Here is a 6,988-nt window from a genome sequence, read left to right as displayed (position 1 = left end):
AGATAGAACCTTTATGTGTTAATCGAGCTTAAGGAGCCCAGATCTATAAGTTTTATGCGATGGATTCAAGCAGAATCGAGTTTATAGTAGTTGCATGCATGCGACTCGGCGAGTCGGAAGAACGACTCGGCGAGTCGAGTCGCAAGTCCCCGATTTTTCTCCTTTTGAGTGATGCCGAGTGGGGACCAGTGAGTAGTAGAGTGGACTCAGTGAGTTGGAGGTCAGACTCAGTAATGGAGGGACTCGACGAGTTGTTCATACAACTCGGCGAGTCCAAGACAATCTTCTTAGCTCAAGAACAACTCGTCGAGTTGTTCATATGACTCGGCGAGTCGGATGCAGATAGCCTGAGTTCTAGAATTGAAAGGGAACTCGTCGATTTGATGCCATACTCGACGAGTAGCCGCGAGTAGGGTTGAGAAGTGAGAATAAAGACTCGGCGAGTTGGCGGCCCAACTCGGCGAGTCAGGTCAACTGTAGGTTGACTTTGACCGGGAGAGTTGACTTTGACCAGGGGTAAAAGAGTCATTTTACCCCCAATTCAGTTATTAGTATTTAATTGAGTGTGTTTATGGAATTGTAGCCGGGGAGATACCGGAGTAGCAACAGTTAGCTTCCAGAGCCATACACTCAGCAGCCAGTTCACGAGATGAGTTTCCTTCCAGTAGGAACGGGTCCACGGCCACAATGTCAGCCCGTTTAGTTAGTAGTAGTTCCGGACTTCAGTCCGATGCAGTAGTTAGAGTGCTTGATGTCTTTGTGATTCAAGCATGTTTTTGTGTTATGTGTTCCGTACATCAGTCCGATGCAGTATATGTGTTATATTAGCAGATACGTGTTTATGTTATGCTATGTTCAGACAGTTCCGGATTTCGGTCCGATGCAGCTAGTTCCGGACTCCGGTCCGATGCAGGGGACAAGGTCCCAGTCAGTTCCGGACTTCGGTCCGATGCAGTCAGTTTCGGACTTCGGTCCGATGCAGTCAGTTTTGGACTTCGGCCCGATGCAGTCAGCTCCGAACTTCGGTCCGATGTAGTCAGTTCCGGACTCTGGTCCGATGCAGCTAGTTCTGGACTTCGGTCCGATGCAGTGGGCAAGGCCCAGTATGTGTTTTATTTGTTATTGTGTGGTATTTAGTAGTTTGGGGGAGCTCACTAAGCTTTGTGCTTACGGTTTTAGTTTTGGTGTCAGGTACTTCCGCAAGTAAAGGGAAGAGCTCGGGATGATGGCATCGCACACACCACAGTTTCAGTTTTTGTCCTGGGAGTTGATTCAGTTTCTTAGATATGTTTTGATACAGTTGTGACACAGTTTTTCTCACAGTATTTTAGTATGGTTTTGAGATACGCAACGTATGGTTTTATTATGTGATACTCAGTTCTATGATTTTTGTTATATTAAAAATGAAATTTTCGGGTCGTATTTTTGGGATGTTTCAAGTTGGTATCAGAGCCTTGGTTTGAGGGATTCGGATACACTTTCGGGTGTATCTGAACTCAAACTAAGGGAAAGATAAAAAGATTTTCGAAAGGAAAATGTTTTCGAAAGAAATTTTGAAAAGCACTTAGAAAGAAAAGAATTTTTAAACGAGATAAGGGTGTGGTGCATGCGATCAGCCGAGCTCAAGTAAGTACTCCCAAATTACCCATACAAGTTTATTAGTTTCAGTTTCAGTTTTAGTTCCAGTTTCAGTCTCAGTTTCAGTAGAACAGCATGCTAGTATAGGATTAAGGATCTAGGAGGATGTCTTATGTGCCTGCTATATGTGTTTCAGCTTTATGAGAATTGCATGCTAGTATTGAGTAGACAGCAGTAGGATAGCCTGTTTAGGTTATGCCTGATAGTATGAGCTTAGCATTGTATGCTAGTACAGTTTCTTGTTATACGAATAGTTTTGCCTAAGTATGTTTCCTTCATCCGAATGCTGCTTGCTTTGTGCTTTATGGGACTCTGAGTGATGGGAGTTAGCCATTAGATGAATACGTCACATCACATGTGATCAGGGTGGAATAATCTCAGAGTGTTGGATTTGGCCCTATTGCGCAGCTCTTGTTTGAGTCCAACCATTGTAGGGACGAGTCTTTTACTCGAAGGATTATCTGAGCCTCATCACATGTGATGGTATTCAGGTGATGGCTAATTAGCATTACAAGGAGGCCTTCGGCAGCTGAGGACTGGTTTGAGTGGAGTCAGAGATTTCCCTAGGGCAAGCTTAGGATGAGAGTAGCAGAGATCAATAGTAGTAGTAGTGACTTGGTGGAGTCAAGGCAGTTCTTGAGGAAAGTACGGATAGATATGGAAGGTAGTATGGGCCCGTACTACTGAAAGCAGAGGATCCGTACTCGAATCAAGGAAGGTTGAGACAAGACTAGGAAGCTAGTAATAGTATCAATGATCCCTTGAGATATTTTAGTTTTCTGATGTTGCAATGATGTGTTTCAGAATGGTGGTTTTGCGTTCGAGGCTAGCAGACGGCAGTACCGGTGCCGGGGAGGGATCAGGATCAGGCTCGGGGGCCGAGTGTATGGATGAGCAGACCAGAGAGTTTCTTTCTTCAGAGATTACTCGTATCATATTGGAGCAGACTCCTGTGATCTTCGGTTCAATCAAGGAGGGTATCCTAGAGCTGATGGATGAGAGGTTGGGCACCTTCCTTGCCGAGGTGGTGGCTATGATGGGGTCGCGCACACTTATGTTCAGGGAGTTCAGGGCATGTGGAGCTCCAGATTACCACAGGGCGCGGGACCCCATAGCGAGTACTAGATGGTTGGTGGATGTGGCCAACGCTTTCCGCACGAGCAGGTGTCCCGAGGGGGACAAGGTTAGATTGGCGTCCTGTCTTCTGAAGGACAGGGCACGGGATTGGTGGGAAGAGGTCGGACATACCATTGGAGATGATACAGCGCTAGATGCCATGACCTGGGCTGATTTCTCTACCAGGTTCAGGGCGGAGTTTGCACCGGTTATTGAGGTGCAGCAGTTAGCCAGAGAGTTTCAGGACCTCACCCAGACTACAGAGACCGTGGTGGAGATCACCGCCAAGTTCAGGGAGAGGGCTCTTCTCGTTCCTCAGTATGCAGCCGATGAGGAAATGAAGAAGGCCCGTTATCATGAGATGTTGCGGAGCGATATCCGCCAGTTTGTGAGCCGGTCCAGCTGTAAAACGCTGGATGACATGATTGCTAGGGCTCGGGAGAGGGAGATTGACCTTGAGATGGAGAAGAAGAGGAAACCAGAGGCGGTTTCGGGTACAAGTAGTTCGGGAAAAAAGCCCAAGGTTTCAGATCACAGATCCAGGAGTCAGCAGAGCCACGGTCGATGTGGCAAGTGTGAGAGATTGCACGATGGGGTGTACAAGGCAGGGAGTTCCAGCTGCTACAAGTGCGGTCGGACTGGGCATTTGAGCAGGGATTGTATAGCCCCTGCTACCGCCATTGCAGCATCAGATCTGATTTGCTTTCAGTGCAATCAGAGGGGACATAAAAAGTCCCAGTGCCCGAGTTTAGCTGCAGCAGGGAAGGTGGTTGCACCTGCCCCTGCTACTTTGAGGATTACAGATGGTCGGCAGGGCCGAGCCGAGGCGCCAGTGGCGAAGAGTAGAGCTTTTCAGATGACAGCAGAGGAGGCACGAGCGACTCCTGATGTGGTGACGGGGTCGTTCTCTGTGAACGGCATTTCTGCTACAGTATTATTTGATTCGGGGGCTACCCGATCGTTTGTATCGCTAGCTCTTAGCAAGAGATTTAGTAGAGCTCCAGGGGAGCTGGATTGTCCACTAGAGTTTGAGATAGCAGATGACAGGACCGTGAGGGTCGCCAGAGTGCATAGAGGATGTTCTCTTCAGTTGTTCGACGAGCAGTTTTCGGTGGACTTGGTCCCTATTCCCCTGCGAGGGAATAAGGTTATAGTAGGCATGGATTGGTTGAGTCCCAATGGGGCGGTGATTGATTGCGAGCTGCAGCTAGTGAGAGTTCGCACTCCCAGTGGGGGAGAGTTAGTGATTCAGGGCGAGAGACCACAGCGCGGACCAGCTTTTTGTTCAGCCGCGAGAGCGAGGCGCTATTTTCAGCAGGGTTGCGCCGGATATATAGCTTATGTTTTGGATGCCCGGGAGAAGGGTAAGGTGGCAGTAGATGATGTTCCAGTAGTGCGAGACTACCCTGATGTATTCCCAGAGGATTTTCCTGGAATACCTCCAGAGAGTCAGGTCGTGTTCGGGATTGATCTAATTCCGGGTGCGGCACCGATAGCTAAGGCACCGTATCGGTTAGCTCCCCCTGAGATGCAGGAGTTGTCTACGCAGTTACAGGAGCTTCTAGACAAAGGTTTCATCAGACCGAGTAGTTCGCCTTGGGGAGCTCCGATTTTGTTTGTGAAGAAAAAGGACGGGTCGCACCGTATGTGTATAGATTACCGGGAGTTGAATAAGGTAACGGTGAAGAACCGTTACCCACTCCCGAGGATAGATGATTTGTTTGACCAGCTTTAGGGAGCGTCTTGGTTTTCCAAGATCGATTTACGTTCCGGGTATCATCAGATGCGAGTCAGAGATGAGGATGTGTAGAAGACTGCTTTCAGGACCAGGTATGGTCATTATGAGTTTGTGGTGATGTCATTTGGGCTCACCAACGCTCCAGCCGTGTTCATGGACCTCATGAATCGGGTGTGCAGGCCGATGCTGGACCGGTCTATGATAGTATTCATAGATGATATCTTGGTGTATTCCAAGACGCAGGAGCAACACGAGGAGCACCTGAGGGAGGTGCTAGAAGTTTTGAGGAGGGAGAGACTTTTCGCAAAGTTCTCCAAGTGCGAGTTCTGGTTGCGCGAGGTGCAGTTCCTTGGTCACCTCGTCAACCAGAAGGGTATTTTAGTAGATCCGGCCAAGATAGAGGCCATGATGCGGTGGGAGGTCCCGAAGTCTCTATCCGAGATTCGGAGCTTCCTAGGGTTGGCAGGGTATTACCGGAGATTCATTCAGGATTTCTCCAAGATAGCAGTGCCGCTCACTCAACTGACCAAGAAGTCGGTGGTGTTTCGTTGGGGGCCTGAGCCGCAGGCAACATTTGAGACCCTCAGGAGAAGGTTGTGCGAGGCTCCGATCCTTACCCTGCCAGGGGGAGTAGAGGAATTTGTAGTCTACTGTGATGCCTCAATCAGAGGTATGGGAGCAGTATTGATGCATCGAGGCCATGTGATAGCTTACGCCTCGAGACAGTTGAAGCCTCATGAGGCTAACTATCCTACCCATGATTTAGAGCTGGGGGCGGTTGTGTTTGCCCTCAAGATTTGGAGACATTACCTTTATGGGGTCCGTTGTACCATCTACACGGATCACAAGAGTTTGAGGTACCTTATGGATCAGCCGAATCTAAACATGAGACAGAGGAGGTGGTTGGATGTGCTGAAGGATTATGATTGTGAAATCCTTTACCATCCAGGGAAGGCCAACGTTGTGGCCGACGCCCTAAGCCGCAAGGTGACAGCAACCCCTATCAGAGACTTATGTCTGAGGATGACAGTGATTACTCCGTTGTTGGAACGGATCAGGGAGGCTCAGGTTGAGGGCCTCAAGAAGGAGAGGCAGAAGTGTGAGAGGATAGTGGGCCGAGTAGCTTCGTTTGATTATGATAGTCGGGGGTTGTTGACCCTTCATGGGAGAGTGTGGGTACCGTACTGGGGCATAGTACGGCAGGTGTTGATGGACGAGGCTCATAAGTCTCGATTTTCTATCCACCCAGGGGCGACGAAGATGTATAGAGATATTCGACCCGATTACTGGTGGCCCTGCATGAAGCGGGATGTCGCCTGGTATGTAGAAAGGTGCCTGACTTGCATGAAGGTCAAGGCAGAACACCAGAGGCCTCACGACAAGATGCAGCTGTTAGACATTCCCGTGTGGAAATGGGAGGACATCACCATGGATTTTATCACCAAGCTTCCCAGGACCGCACGTGGGGTAGATTCGATTTGGGTAATAGTGGATCGGTTGACGAAGAGTGCGCATTTCATACCAATCTAGGAGAGCATATCGATAGAAAAGTTAGCCGATATCTATGTGCGGGAGGTAGTGGCACGTCATGGAGTGCCGGTATCAGTGGTGTCAGACCGAGACGTCCGTTTTACATCCAGATTCTGGAAGCGGTTTCACGACGAGATGGGTACTCGTCTCCATTTCAGCACCGCTTTCCACCCTCAGACGGACGGGTAGAGCGAGAGGACAATTCAGACTCTCGAGGACATGCTCCGGGCATGTGTCCTAGACTTCGGTGGCAGTTGGGATACGTATCTTCCGTTAGCGGAATTTTCGTATAACAACAGTTATCATGCGAGCATTGATCGGCCTCCCTTTGAGATGCTTTATGGGAGGAAGTGCAGGACCCCGATTTGTTAGGGCGAGGTCGTTCAGCGAGTCTTTGGGAGCACAGAGGTGGTGCTCAAGATGACCGAGTTGATTTAACAGGTTTGTAGTAGACTGCAGACTGCGCAGAGTCGGCAGAAGAGCTACGCCGACAGGAGGCGTTCAAACTTGGAGTTCCGGGTGGGCGATATGGTCCTTCTGAAGGTCTCACCTTGGAAGGGTGTCATCAGGTTTCGGAAGAGGGGCAAGCTGGGCCCCAGGTTCATTGGTCCTTTCAGGGTTTTGGCCCAAGTGGGTCGGGTTGCTTATCGGTTGGATCTTCTAGCAGAGCTTAGCCAGATCCACAACACTTTCCATGTGTCTCAGTTGAGGAAGTGTTTGGTGGATGAGTCAACAGTTGTTCCCTTAGAAGATATTCAGGTTGATAGCAGCCTGAATTATATTGAAAGGCCGGTCGCGATTCTGGACCGGAAGACAAAGACCTTGAGGAACAAGGTAATTCAGTTAGTGAAGGTGAGTGGCAGCAGCGGAAGGGGTCTGAGTGGACGTGGGAGGCTGAGGAGGAGATGAGAGAGCACTACCCGGAGTTATTTGCAGATTCAGCCGTAACAGACTTCGAGGACGAAG

The sequence above is a fragment of the Lactuca serriola genome, chromosome 5 (genome assembly GCF_051521515.1).
Source record: "Lactuca serriola cultivar US96UC23 chromosome 5, Lser_US96UC23_V15, whole genome shotgun sequence".
NCBI classification, from domain to species: domain Eukaryota; kingdom Viridiplantae; phylum Streptophyta; class Magnoliopsida; order Asterales; family Asteraceae; genus Lactuca; species Lactuca serriola.
This window is presented reverse-complemented; position numbering follows the sequence as displayed.